This window comes from Anastrepha obliqua, chromosome 2 (assembly GCF_027943255.1).
Source record: "Anastrepha obliqua isolate idAnaObli1 chromosome 2, idAnaObli1_1.0, whole genome shotgun sequence".
Classification (NCBI taxonomy): Eukaryota; Metazoa; Arthropoda; class Insecta; order Diptera; family Tephritidae; genus Anastrepha; species Anastrepha obliqua.
In genome coordinates, this window is record NC_072893.1 from 26,678,239 (window position 1) to 26,694,252 (window position 16,014).

The following is a 16,014-nucleotide window of genomic DNA, read 5'->3' on the forward strand; positions in this document are numbered from 1 at the left end:
TTTAGAGGTTTTCCAGACTCTAGTGACAACATCTGTATCGAAGTTTTCTTCTCACGCGAGTGAATACGGCAGCGATAGAATCGATGAGTGTTCCTCTAATTTATAAAAGCTGTGCATTAAATTGAGGAAATCAAATTAACGCAAAGATTTGTTAATATACTAATACATACATATGTACGTGACGAAGGTATACAAACAATGAAAGAATTAAAATTGTTACTTCAACAGGATTTATACCATTTTTGGAATTTTTTTTTTTTTTTGTAAATAAATTTTATAATACCTCAAGAATATTGTGCAAAACACTCAAGTCAATCGAACCAAAATTGATAAAGTTATGAGTATTTGAGTGTCCGTTGCTCCAGACCGGATTACTATACCTGCACCATTTCAACCCTCCGGCTCTGGCCAGACTGGCTTTTTCGGCTTTGGACGTGAATTTAACATATTCCTATTAAGGCTAACGACTTGAGCTTGCAGGCAGCTTCCTAAAATTGAATTTTCTATCGATTTATAGGTATAACCTTTTAAAAGGGATCCTCAAATAGGACGAAAAAGGCCAGAAAGTGTGCCCTACGGGAAGTTTTAAAAAATGGTGTCCAACAGGGTTAAAGCGGTTTTCTGAAATTTGTTGTTTTTGAGGTACGTATACGCTATTAGACCAAACAGTACACGGTACTTTTTCACAAAATTCACCAGATGACACCGAGAGCTTTTTTGTTTGTTTTATAATAATTATTAATTTTACAATAAAAAAATTTTTAATTTTTGTTGTTGTAAAATTTGTAAATTTTTTTGTTGTCAAATTTGTAATTTTTTTTGTTGTAAATTTTGTAACTTTTTGTTGTTGTAAAATCTGTTAATTCTTTTTGTTGTAATATTTGTAAAAAATTTGGTCGTAAAATTAAAAAAAAAATTTTTTGTAAAATTTGTAAATGTTTTTGTTGTAAAATTTGTAAATTTTGTTCTTGTAAAATTTGTTAATTTTTTTCTTGTAAAATTTGTACATTTTTTTGTTGTAAAATTCGTAAATTCTGTTGTTGTAAATTTTGTAAGTTTTGTTGTTGAAAAATTTGTAAATATTTTTTTGTCAAATTTGTAAATTCTGTTGTAAAATTAGTAAAATTTTGTTGTTGTAAAATTTTTAAATTCTGTTGTAAAATTTGTAAATGTTTTTTTGTAAAATTTGTAAATTTTTTGGTGTAAAATTTGTACATTTTTTTGTTGTAAAATTCGTAAATTCTTTTGCTGTAAATTTTGTAAGTTTTTGTTCTTGTAAAATTTGTAAATTTTGTTGTTGTAAAATTTGTAAATTTTTTGTTGTAAAATGTGCAAGTTTTTTTGTAGTAAAATTTATAAATTTTTTTGTTGTAAAATCTGTAAAAAATTTTGTTGTAAAATTTGTAAATTTTTCTGTTCTAAAATGTGTAAATGTTCTTGTTGTAAAATTTGTAAATTTTGTTGTTGTAAAATATGAAAATTTTTCTGTTGTAAAATTTGTAAATGATTTTGTTATAAAATTTATAAATTTTTGTAGTAAAATTTATAAATTTTTTTGTTGTAAAATCTGTAAAAAATTTTGTTGTAAAATTTGTAAATTTTTCTGTTCTAAAATGTGTAAATGTTTTTGTTGTAAAATTTGAAAATTTTTCTGTTGTAAAATTTGTAAATGATTTTGTTATAAAATTTATAAATTTTTTTGTCGTAAAATTTGTAAAATTTTGTTGTTGTAAAATCTGTAAATTTTTTATTGTCAAATCTGAAAATTTTTTTGTTGTAAAATTTATACATTTTTTTGTCGTAAAATTTGTAAATTTTTTTTATTGTAAAATCTGTAAATTTTTTTGTTGTAAAATTTGTAAATGTTCTTGTTGTAAAATTTGTAAATTTTTTTCGTCGAAATATTGTAAAATTTTGTTGTTGTAAAATCTGTAAATTTTTTGTTGTAAAATTTGTAAATGTTTTTGTTGTAAAATTGTTAATTTTTTTTAGTGAAAATTTTTTTTCTGGATCCATATGCTTCGAAAAATTTACAAATCGAAAGAAAAAATCCTCTAAGAGACACTCCGAGAAACATCTCCCTAATGATTGCATTTGCGCATATTTGTTTGTTTCCAGTGATTCTGTAGGCAGTCATGATTTGCGCCTCCGGATAATCACTCATTTACTTTTCAGTATTTTGCAATGAAAATTTAGGAAAATAACGTCCACATGTTGCACTCAATTAACTTTATTTAATGGTAAGAAACTTACGCACGAACCACCTTGTGAACCACCTGAACTACTAATAAAATACTAACAGTATTTACAAATGGCACTTCAGGAATGTAAGCATTAAGAAGAAATGTTAGATCTGAAAGTTATCTTTTGGAGTTGCGAGCTTTTAATAGGTGCAACACCTGAACAACTTCTACAAGCACTGGAATTCCAGCTTAAGGATCTGGATAGTTTCTGAATTATTTGCATAGCTGCTATGCCACAAAAACGTCTAATGGAGTATAATCGAAATTGCAATTGATCAAATGAAATCGCAGAAGCAACTGATAATACGATTACCCAATCGTTTCCACGACAGTCGCTTTTACGTTACCGGAACGACCCGGATTTATATCCGGCCAAAGACTGCCACTCCAAAACCATTCCCCTTACATGTATGACGAATGTTCATGCTGCTACAACAGCAACAACAACGATTACCGAATATTTTCCTAATCCAGATCTTCAATTTCACCTTCGCATCAATTTGGCTTTCGCAGTAAGCAATCAACCATCGATCAAGTGACCAGAATCACAGCTGAAATAGAAAACTCTTTTTTGAACTTTAAATAACACGGTTTAAGTCCAAATGATTTTTGCGCCCTTCTAAAGTCATATCTGAGCGAACGCTATTTTCGCGTTAAACAAGGAAACGAATACTCTAACCTTGAAGAAATAAATGCTAGTGTGCCGCAAGGAAGCATTCTTGGCACACTCTTATGCCTTTTTATATACCAAAGACTTGCCGATACCCGCGAATAGCTTCATCGACACTTTCGCTGACGACACTATCATCTAAGCAATTGGAAAAAGTGCTGAAGAAGCTGCAACCAAACTTCAAATTGCAACAAACGCTATTGAAGAATGGACGAAGACTTGGCCTATAAAATTGAACAATACCAAGTCAGTTCATGTAAACTTCATCACTGAATCATTATCCAATAATACGGCTAGGTGCCGCAATACCTTATGCAAATACTGCAAAATGCCTTGGCATAACGCTTGATGGTACGCTTTGATGGAAGGAGCATATAAATTTTAAACAGCATAAAATCCATTTGAAGATATATTAATAAAAATGAAATGGTTAATTGGACGAAGATCAAAGCTGTCCATATATAACAAAATATCTATATAAAGGGTGGTTAAGTTTCAAGGGCCGGTGTTGATTTTGAATAAAATACAATTTTTTTAGGAAATTATTGTCATTTCCCTTTATTATGATAATATTGGTATGGCTCAATTAGGTATGGAACAAAATATCGGCCAAATGGCCGCCGCGGTCTCAGCGGCACATCTCCATCCGATGGTCGGTCCAAATTTTCGATGACGCTGAGGTATAATTGAGATTCAATGCCGTTAATGTGCCGAAATATCTCATCCTTTACCTCTTGAATTGTTGCTGGCTTATCGACGAACACAATTTCTTTCAAATAACCCCGCACATGGTTCACGTTCAACCTCGGCCCTTGAGATTTAACCACCCTTTATAAACAAATTATAAAACCTGTGTGGTTCCATGGCGCGCAACTATGAGGTTTGAGCCAGTCAAAGTAATATAAATATAATTTAACGACTCCAGAATAAAATCCTTCGAAATATTCTCAACTCACCTTGGTTCGTTCGCAATAAGGATATTCATCGTGACCTCAAGATCCCTACAGTGACTGAAGAAATTAAAAAACAAGCAGAAGCCCACTCGCTCAGGCTTCAAAGGCACGTGAATAAGAAGCTAACAAACCCATCAACACCTCAGGCCTAATCCGACGACTCCGTCGAATCAGACCACATGATCTGGCATGATGGATGTTAACTTAAGGGGTTATATATTATAGCTTGTGTTGGACTAAAAAATCTAAAAATTTTTTATGGCATATTCTAAAAGTGCATCACCATAAAAATATAAATTCAAAATATCATAAAGATCGGAGCACTAGAACGAAAGTTACAGACCGTGGAAGCGCGCGACCTTATCCATAAATGAAGTGCACGCAAAACTTTACACGCGATTATCTCGAATCGTGTTTTTTGAAAATTACTGTCGCAGTTATCATTATTCATCAAAAACTATTTGACCGATTTGCATAAACTTTTTTTTAATTATTCGAAGTTACAACCTCTGAAAGGTTCACTTTTTATAAATATTTGCATAGTTCGCTGGAATTAATTTTTTTTTTTTTTAATTTTTCAATCCATCAAAAATCGTTTTTTGGTGCAAGCGGTTTTCGTATCGAGAAAAATGTTTTTTGGGTAAATAAACCTTTCAGATTCACTAAAAAACCTTTTTCTACAAAAATCATTTAATTTTCTTGATTTCAGTTGAGCTGCTCATACGCTACCGTGACCACCTCTTCTAAAAAACGGCGTTTCGGGTTGAAGGGTGATATCAACAATAAATAATAACTTTTTTTAAAATAAAAACACCAAAATGTATTCTTCGAGAGTTACCCTTCAGTATGATATATGTCTCATTTGAATAAAAGTTCTAAAACATATTTAAAAAAAATTATGAAAATCGTCTATCTTTTCGGGCTCAAAAGGTATATAACCCCTTAAGGAAGGGACTATGAAAATCTCTTCACAAAATTCTCTTTATGTTACTAAAATTGTACTGCTCATTAGTTTATGTGTAACTAGTTGCAGTGTCAACAAACAGTGGTATGTATTTTATATTGTATCTATGTGTGTATTAAAAAAATGTCTTCAATTTCAGCACACGAAAAATCAGTAATCATGGCTATGCAGCTCACAGTTTCCGGCAGCATGCAGCAATAATTTCAACACTCCAAAATCAACACCAAAAAAATTCATTCAATTCATTGAAAATGCATTCACTTTTCGAGCAGCAGCCGATATCCGAGTTGCTGGTACCCAGATATGGCGCTTTTGCTTATTAAAACAGCTGCACAGATGAGAATACGGAAAAACTGCGAAGGTTTTGAGCAGCACAGATGTTTCGGTTGAGATGTTTCAGTTCTTCAGTTCAAGATGTTGTAACGGGTGGGCTATATAGCGTTTGCTTTTTGAAACACTTATTTTTTTGAGAATGGTAACACAAATGACATGTCAAATGTGTTCATAATTTACTTAAAGGTTTGACATTTACGAAATGGGACGTATAGCGTCTCTTGAACAAAATTGGGAAATATTGAAAACCTATTTCCAAAGTGGTGAGTCTTCTTCTTCTTTTCTGATTTTCACATCGGTGGCTACGTCAATAAGCAAAATTGTCGGATTTGGGGCTCAGAAAATCCACACGTTACTGTAGAGAAACAAATGCCTCCACAACGAGTCACTGTTTGGTGCGGTTTTTGGTCTGGCGGCATCATCGGGCCATTTTTTTTCGAAAATGAGCGAGGAGCCGCGGTTACAGTAAATGGCGAGCGTTACCGTGACTTGCTCAACGAGTTGTTTCCAAAAATTTAAGAGGATGACATGGACGTCATTTGGTTTCAATAGGACGGTGCAACTTGTCACACTGCCAAAGTTACACTTGAACTTTTGGCTACCGTTTTTGAAAACCGAAAATCAGCCGAAATTCCCATATCAATTGGCCGCCTCGGAGCTGTGATTTAAGCCCGTTGGACTATTTTTTGTGGGGAGCCTTTAAGGGCAAATGCTATGCGAACCACCCAGAGACGATTGATGCTTTAAAACACGAAATCGAAGTTGCCATTCATGAAATTGGAGCCCAAACAATCGAAAATGTGCTTAAAAATTGGGTTGATCGAATGGCCTACTGTAAAGCCAGTCGTGACAGTCATTTGAACGATATTATTTTTCATTCATAAATGACAATGTTCAATCTTCAAACTAAAAAAAAAAGTTTGAAAAAATATTGATTAGTTTTTTTTTTTTTTATAGCCAATTCAAAAAGCAAATTTTACATGGCCCACCCTATAGAAATAGACATCAAATAAATTTTGCATAGCACCGCAGCCAATATTTTGAAAAGAACAACAACAAAAAACCACTCAGTGTCAAAATAACATGTGACTCGAAATGATGCGTATACTTAAACCACCCTGTACAAACGGTAGCTACACGATTCGCTGTGCTTATTCGAACAGTGGCATGTTGTTGGCGAATTGGAAGGCGAGACCGTTTGGCGGAGGCTACGACGAATTGTGTTGTAGTGTCACGGTGGTTGTTATTATTATAGACAAGTATGTACTTATTTTTAAAATAATAACAAAAGCCGTTGACGCGTTGCTGGCGATCAACGAATTGGTACATTAGTAGGGCTCTCGCGGAGCAACACAATCCAATTTGGTATTTCAAAAACACTCTAGGGCACTAGGCCGACGACGAAAACCTACGGGAATGACAACTTAAACGAAATTCAAAACTTACTTGCATAAATATGGATATTTACATAAATATGTATGTATGTATGTTTGTTTGTTTGTATGTATTTATGAATATATAAATGAAAAACTGGCTTGAATGACTGCTCACTTTAAGTTTTTGTGGATAAATATGTTTTTACGTGCGTATGTATGTAGTATGTATGTGTTAGATAGGTTGAACGAAAATATATGCAAAAAAACGAATTCTTGCATAAAAAATTCAGATTTGATAGCAAAACGAACATTTGAATTCTGCTCAAGTTTAAAGTCAGTTTGTCCAGCTAATTCGTTAATTTGATAAACTGGTTTTGGCATTTCATGAAAAGCGTAGACGAATTTTTTATCAGCAGCCAGCCAGCATAGTTATCAAACTTGTTGCTTAAAATATATTCAAAGCACGGACGTGCCTACAAACATACAGACATACATATGTACGCATGATTCGTGGGCATTTATGTAAATATGCTTGTAATATATGTATGTATGTATGCATGTATGTATGTATGTATGTACGTATGTAGGTATGTATGCATGTATGCATGAATACTTGCAAGCTAACTTTGTACCTTTATGCGTATGTATGTATGTATGGATTTGTGTCAAACCTTAGCGCATAACTTCCGTATTGGCATATGTAACATACATACATAGCTGTGCATTTGTACATATATATTGTACATATTTCATACTCCTTTCTACAGGAATGCGGGCATACATACATATATGTACATATGTATGTATGTATGTATGTATGTATGTATGTATGTATGTATGTAAATACTTTTTTGAATTACGGAAATTTGTTAAATAAACAGGGGTTTTCTAATCTTGTGGCATATTACAACATAATTCTATGTACTACTGTGCTGCCGCAACATTTAATCGGGCCAAAAACCGTGCTTCGTTTTCTACAATGGTTTGCTATTTTTAGCAAGTGGTGGCAGCAACACCGTCGGCCGCAACGCAGTAAAGTTGAAAAATATTCACTTGTTTTTTTTTTTTTTGTTTTTTTTCAATGTTTCACAAGAATTTAGTTTAGTTTTCTTATTTGTGTATTTTTTATGTTGTTGTTATTTCTTTTCAATTATTTTACGATTCGCCTTGCTTACTTTCAGTCGTCGGCACATTTGCATTCATGCCAAATTTCTCAGCATAGTTAGTCGTACGTACTTTATATGTCTATGTACGTACGTACATACATACATACATACATACATACATACATACATACAGATGTACATACATATGTATGTATATATGTATTTCTGCATGGTTTTCCTTTTTTATCTACACACGCTATATTAACGTATGTATGTATGTATGTATGTGTCTCGTGCAGAGGTCCATAAAAGTATTACTTCGCCAACAATTTTCGCACAACTTTCATCTACTTTGGTGGCACTCACTTTTTCATACTTAGGAACTCTCAGCTGCAGAAATATTTGTAATTAAAATTCTATGTACGTGCTAAGGTAAAAATGCCGCACAAAGTTGCTTGAGGAGGCGTGCTGATGCGAAGAACTTCCTAACTAACCACAACTCATTTGGCGGTGATGTATGTACATATGTACGCACCAACATACATATGTAACTACGTACATACATATGGACATTATACCTCAATTTTTGTAGTCAATGCAGTGCCCTGTTTCCCGCTATGCTATTTCAATGCAGCCTTTAAACTTTAATATCTGTTAGCTACTTCACTTTTGTTTGCGTTCAGCCCAGCCATTTTTTGGATTTGGTTTATTGTTTTTTGCTTTCATTTCCTTTTTTTTTTTTTTTTTTGAAATGTTCTACTCGTCCACAATAACAAGGCACCGCAATAAGTAGCAAACTAAATGTAAAGCAAATATAATAGCAACGGTAATTTGTGCGCATATCATCACACCATCACCCTCATCAACCTCTCCCACTCTGCACAGCTCCCTGCCAATATTCATATCCACATCCAGGTCACTGCATTGCGCGAGTGCAATTTTAATCCTTGCGCTCACTGGGTATGCGCACACAAAATTGGGAAGCATTGAAAAATTCCTGACTGACTAACTCTGCTGCTTTTGCACGACCTACCTACCTACCTACCTACCTAGCACAATTTATCGGGTGTTTTCCTGCTTAAGTAGTTAGGAGGGGGGGGCGGGCAGTTGAACCATGCATACCCATATCCCCCCCATTCGGTAACTACTACCAGCCATTGGCCAGTTCGCCAGACAGTCAGTTAGTTAGTCGGCCAGCAGCTAGTCAGTCATTTAGTCAGTTATTCAGCCACCCTCCGAAAGGGGATGTAATTTTCGAAATTGTCCCTTCGCCCCACCGCAGCAAAGCAAAGGAAAAACCACTTTCCTACCCTGAAATGTATCTTTTATGTTCTTCTTCTCGTTCACCGTTGCGTTTTTCGAACTTCAACTTTCAACTAATTTTTCTGGAGCCTGCTGACAAATTTTCACTGCATTTCCTGCAAAATTTTATACACCAATACACTTGTAGAACTTTTTTACTCACATTCAACACTGTTCGCTAATTTTTTTAGTTCTTGTTAGTTTCCAATAAGAATTTCACAAAACAAAAAACAATCAATTCCACTGCAACCAAAAAATTTTCCCGTCCGCGACAAAATGATGTGAAAGAAAAACTAATATTTTTCATTCTCTGCTAATACATGACGAGCTCTCGCCAGTGCTGACAAGTTTGTGCCGCCTCAAAGTGCACGCAAGATGTCGCTCAAATGTGATTGGTGCGCAGAGCACAGCAGTTGTCGCCAATGGCAATGTTGTTGTCTCGACTAAGCAGAGGTGAGTAGAGAACGTAAATTTATGTTCTCTATAAAATGTTCGTTAATTTAAGTGCTCTGCCTTTCGCATTCTTAAACTTCTGACTAGATATTAATTTTTTTAATATATTTACATAATTATAATTAACTTTTAATAATTAGAAGTGCTCTGTCTATTTGAAGCTGTATTTTAATTTTGAATTTGTATTATGTGGATATGTATTTAAAGCCTACATACATATGCATGTGCATATATCGAGATATAAGAAAATATAAACACAAACGTCAGATTACCCATATAAAACCGCTTCTTTGATAATCTGTGCAGAAATTAGACAAACAAGCCAAGCACCTAACCCGTCTTACTCTAGCCGAATTGCGTTCCAAATTTTTAGAATCGATCCTGACATATTCAATATACATATGTAGGTATGTCCGACATGAGAAGATACCCCCTTAAAAAAAACATAACACCCCCTTCCCTCTGGAGCCTCTAGGTTGAAGCGGCATATTTCATGGGGTTACTGTTAAATGAGATTGGCGACGACGAATGATGACTTCACTGCCCATAACAGGGCTACAACGGCAACAACAACTAACTGTTTCGTCGCTGGCTGTCGGCGAAGGTTTTTATCAGATAATGGTTTTATTTTGTTACCACAACAAAAAGTACTAATTCCTTGCCTCGGCTTCCGCTAGTGAATTATAATATAAAAAAAAGTGCGTGTAGCGTAGTACACATAACAGAAGTGAAACTTTCAAGGCAGACAAAGAAAGAGGGAGAGACCCGAGAGAGAATGAGAGAAAGGGAGAGAGAGAGAGAAAGAATATATATCTAAATAAATTCACAACATTTGCAGGGAATACAAATAGACAAAATTTACAAAAATCGGAGAGAGGTCGACCGGTGTAGGTAAACGCCGGACACAAACCGTGGCACAACGCGCACTACTCCGAGCGTGTATCACCCTCACAAACGCAGCGATTCCAGGCACAAAGCAAAGCAATACCAATAAATCCGTCGCCGGAATGGATAGCTCTTTATAGTACCCAGACGCCAAAAAGTAGGCACCAAAAAAAACCTCAAAAAAATTGGGATCAAAAAACGCCTTAAACAGTAGGCACCAAGGAAATATAACGCCAAAAAGTAGGCACCAAAAATATATTTCCTACAAACAAGCGTCAAAAAGTAGGCCGTGCTATTTCTCACTAGAAATTAGAAACCAAAAGAAAAACTCAGCAAAAATAGCCTAAAGTGTATCTAAGATATATATAAGGTATAGCACTCTCTCTCTTTTTCCCCTACGTTATATCTTTTTTCTCTCTCGCGGAACGAAAATGCCCAACACGTTTCATGGCCTTAAAATTTTACTCTCCATCGACGCCTAAGAAGTTTCACTTCAAAAGATATTTCTATTGTTAAGATCTAAAAAAAACCATACTCAAAACCGGTGATCACGTGACCGTCTATAAAAATTCAAGCTTAAATCTTTTTGTTGTTGTTGTTGACGTAGCAGCTCATTAAGCTTAAATCTTGTTGCTGTTGTTGTTAAGTTTGCAGCAGGGTAAACTCTCTCAAATTCATATTTGAGAAACTCTGCTGATGTAGCAATCCTTGCCCGTACATAAATCCGGATCGTGCCGGTAACATAAAACCTGTCGTGGAAAGGAAATCTGGGTGTATTACAATTGAGTAACATTGAGAGTCAGTTTTTCTAATCGATGATTTCACAACATTAATCATGAAACATGATTTCCAATTATATAATCATCACGTGAACACCTGAGCAACATCATCCATTTTAAGCAACCTTTTCAAGCATTTGAGGTTATATCTATTGGGAAGTGCGCTGTAAGTTGGCTTTCAAGACTGTATTGTTGAAAACTTCGTAGTCTAGGCGATGATTTTGAGGGAAGTATGATAAGCGGTGCCGTAGCCGAATGAGTTGGTGCGTGAGTACCACTTTTTTTTAATTAATATTTTTTTACTTTTGTATTGCTATATGAAATTATCAGCGAAATAAAATGACAATTAAAATGACAATGAGAACATGCACGTGCATGTTGGAAATGCCTGAAAGAGCTCAGCCAGAGAATGTTTATGCAATCTTGAGGTGAGAGATGAGTGGTATTTTCAATTTTTGTGTGTGGGTCTAGCAGAGAATGTTAATGAAATTTCATTAAGTTTGCATTTTTTATGTTAAATTTCAATATGTTTTAATTTTTAAAGCTAATGAAATCTCATTAACATTCTCTGGGTCTATATTGTCAGTTCTAAAATCTCTTGCTAGCAAACTTTTCAAAACTCAATTACACTAAAAATATTGAATAGTAACATTTACGCCCTCTCATTTCATTAACATTCTCTGGGTGTTCACCATCGTGAGAGTTATTTTGAACAGTGAATGTTAATGAAAAGAAAAATATAAAATTGGGTGCCGATTACTATATGAAAACACAACTATGATCTATGTATGTAAGTACAAAATACGTGAAAGTTAGGTTGGTATGGTTGCCCAAGAAATGAGCACACTTGGACGAAGAAACGATTCTGAAGGAGGTGAGGTGAAAGGGGAAAAGACCGATGGGATGCAGGGAGAGGGCGGGGAGAGGTGGTGCTGGGATGGTCAGGAGCGTGTGAAATACATGAAAATCTGTAAGAAAAATTTACAAAACTTTGATTCAAATAAAAAATGGAATATTGGATTAGGGGTGGTCTGAGGCCCGAAAAAATGATGATTTTCAAATATTCTTTTTTGCTAGTCAATTGCTTTATTTTACAAAAATAAAAGCATAACATTAATACATCATAATTCGACTTGATTTAAAAAAAAAATGTCAACAAAAATAAAAATTTATAATTGCAAAAGTTATCGCTGTTTGTGTGGTGGCCGTTTCTCCAGAAGTCCCTTGCGGTGACCATCACAAGTCCTTGGAGATTCATCTAAAATCAATCGGACAATAGAAATTAGTTTTATTAATAGATAATCTTGTGCCTGATCGAAGCTTTTTGCTTTTTCACAATTAACAATATAGCGGTCTCATGAAATATTTGTCAGCTTTTCGAGAAAAAAATCAACAATTAATTGTTACAAAAAATCAAAATTTTTGAATAAAAAAAAGTTCTCCCATCAGGCACGAGTTTTTTATGTTTTTCAAAAGCAGCATAAATTTTATTGAAATCTACTAAGCGGTTTTTAAGTTACAGTGATCACCAGTTCAAAAAACATAGTTTTGAGAAAAATGCTTTAAAAGTTGTGCTATCTGTTTCGGAGCACCCGAGCGCCCGAGTGCCTGTTGTTAGTTCTTGAATAACTCGAAAAGTATTTGGCGGATTCATTTCAAATTTTCACAGACTATTTTCAAGATATTATACTTGAAGAAAATGCAAAACAAACAAAAACAATTTTTTGAAAATTCTGACTACCCCTAACCCCTTAAGGGGGGAAGTCCATGTGAAATTAAAAAAAAAAATCGATTTTGTTTCGATATTTCGAAATTATAGTATCTTAAGAATATACTTTGAAATTTTCAAGCGGAAATTCCTAATATTATAGCTTCTATAGCCCATTAACTCAGTGATGGTAAATGTAGGGAAAATTCCCTACATGTAGGGGATTTTCCCTACATGTAGGGATATTTGTCGAAAAAGAAGGACAGATTTTTTTAAACTCTGTAAATGTAGGGAATTTTCAAAAAGGACAGAAAAAATTTTACAATAGGGGGAAATATTAAAAAAGTTCATTTAAAATAAAAAGCCGCAGTAAGATTTCATGCCAGTATTTTTTTTACTTTTAAAGCGTTAATACGGCAACATTGCCATTTTTTCTTCGTTAATTTTTTCTTCGCGCGAAAATTGTTAGTTGTCCCGCGTTTTTTTTTTTAGTTTTAGCTTTTTTTATATTTAAAATGTATATATTTTATAGAAACGAGCTCCTCCTCTTCGACTCAGTCTTCGGAGGAACACCAGGAGAAAAATTCAAGTATCGGAAACAAAAGTTCAATAACAAGTGGCTTGACGACGACAACTTTAGTGGCTGGTTGAAAGCTGTGGCTAACGATCCATTCAAATGCAAATGCAAAAGCAAAAACGTACCAAAAAAATATGAAGACAATAAAAAAGACACCTAAAATAAACAGTTTTTTTTTTTTTAAGAAAAAGCCAAGTAATCCAAATGGTTCCAGAAATTTCGAAATAAGATTTAGCATGTTCTTCGCTGAGCATAATGTCGCCCTGCAAGTGGTGGACCATTTTATCCCAATCTTAAAAGTAATCGTGCCGAATTCTGAAAAAATAAAAACTCTGTCTTGTTTTAAACAGAACTGAATGTAATGAAAAAGTGTAATTTTTAGTCTTTTTGCTGAATTTTTCTTCATATATATGTTTATAATATAATATATATATATATGTGTATTTATATATATTTTTGAAATAAACTTTCTTATTAAAGTGTCTTATAAAGTGTCAAAATAGCACCAAGCCCAAAACTTATGCAAATAATTCAATTTTGACGTTGCAAGTGCCTCATTATAGTGTAAACACAGGAGAAAAATATGTGGGGAATTTTGTAGGGAAAATTTTTTGAAGCGTAGGGAAAAGTAGGGAATTTTTTTGGGCTGTGTAGGGATTTTTCAAAAAATCATTTACCATCACTGCATTAACTATGTAGAGAGCGGTCCGCGCGCTCCTGTACCTCAAACTTCAAACTCATTTATCTCGAAACTGTATTTTTAAAAACTGCTCGTGTTGTAACTCAAAAAGTTATCGACCGATTTGTTTGAAGTTTGGTGAGGCCTTTCTGTACATTACTATCGGAAGGATACACCTAAAATTTCAGATATTTCGCGTTGATAAATTACTTTTTGGGGGTTAAAAATGTCAATGAAATAGCCCTAAATTCCGACTTTTTTCTCAAAGGCTTATTTTATAGTTAATTTTATACCTGTTTTTTTAATTTTATAGGTTCATCCTTTCCGTTAATATGTTATAAAAAAACCTATGCCATTTTTTTGTTCAGATCGATAGATTAAGAGTAATAAAAAGAGCAGTTTGGGACCTCACGCCGTAGACAGCCGACAAGAAATGATCCTGAGCCGCCATTTTGAAAAAAAAAAAATGAAAAAAAAAAAAATTTTTTACTCTCGAAAGGTTAAATAAAGTTGTGTTAAAGCTTCGAAAATAATTTAATTATTTTATCACCTTTAAAAATATGTTTGAATTTCACCGATTTTGAGGCTTCTACATGAATTTCCCCCCTTAAGAACTCTGTTATTATTTTTTGCCGCTTATTTATGTAAAAAACCGTTTGGGAATAAGGAACGGGGTGTGATGTGGTCCTTACTTCCGTTCGATGCTTAAATAACTATTGATATGCTTTGCATTTGTATTTTGAATATTATGGTAAGTAAGCTTTCAATTTTATATTTTAAGGGCTATATGCAGTCAGAAGGCCGAAAAACAGCGAATTTTCCAAAATTTTTCTGAGAAAACTTTTAAATTTATTGATCTAAAAATTTGTAAACATATGATGTAATCGTTTAACAGTATTTTAAGACTTAGTATTAGCAAAAATATTTATTCGGAAAGAAGCTACAGCTCATCTGCGGGAGCTCCTCTCAAAAAAGACGTTTTGCGGTGACCACTATATCTCTGAACTGGATGCTCTGGAATTTAAAAACAAAACAGATGTCATTAAAGTATTGTTAAATCTAGTAATTAGTCGAAATAATAAGCAAAATAAATTTTTTTTTGACAAAATGGCGGGATCTCAAAAAAAAATTGATTTTTGACCAGAGTTTCGGCCTTAAATTGTTTATAAAACAATAAAAAAATTAATCGGTGAGAAGAAATCTTCAATTAATCAATAAAAAATAATTTTAAGAAGCTCGTGTTAAAATTTGAGACTAATCGGTTTAGCCGTTTTCGAGTTATATTGGTCACCGACTTTGAAAACACCATTTTGAGAAAAACGCACTGCCGCCTCCCGCCTTCTACTTTCAAGCACTTCACCGGAACGATATTAAATTTGCTGTATGTAGTCTTTTTTTTAATTTTTTTTGACGTGATAACGTCTTATAATTCGATTTAACAGGCTGCACGCACGAAAAAATGTGTCGTTACCTTGCTCATTACTGTTCATATGTAGTTACCTTGCTCATTGCCGTTACCTTGCTCATATTAGTGTTACCTTGCTCATTACTGTTCATATGTAGTTACCTTGCTCATATTAGTGTTACCTTGCTCATTGCCGTTACCTTGCTCATATTAGTGTTACCTTGCTCATTAGTGTTACCTTGCTCATTGCCGTTACCTTGCTCATTGCATTGAATGAACTGTAAGCGAAAGGGCGGAACGAACGACAAAGCAAACAAAGCAAACGAACGGCAACGTTCGATATCTTGCTCTCTCCTACTTAAGTGAGCGTATATATGTATGTATGTATATGCGCAAATGTACATATATAAATTCACGTATTTGTATTTGCATATGCCTTCTTATTGATTATTATTAATTTGATTCACTTGAAGAATTTAAAATAAAACCAAGTTTGTTAATAATACCTGTTGTTTTAATGTTATTATTATTAATTTTTTATTATATATGAAGGAAAAAATGTATGGTAATATTTACCATAT

General features: G+C 33.8%; 1 protein-coding gene across 1 annotated transcript in view; it reads right to left on the reverse strand.

Moving 5' to 3' along the window:
• Nucleotides 1-9,235, reverse strand: part of LOC129237652 (serine/threonine-protein phosphatase 2B catalytic subunit 3) — a 70,297-nt gene extending 61,062 nt beyond the window's left edge. The window contains exon 1 of the mRNA XM_054872525.1: nt 9,111-9,235. The gene's annotated coding sequence lies outside the window, so the exon portion shown is untranslated. The remainder of the gene's footprint in view (nt 1-9,110) is intronic.
• Nucleotides 9,236-16,014: the final 6,779 nt, after the last annotated feature.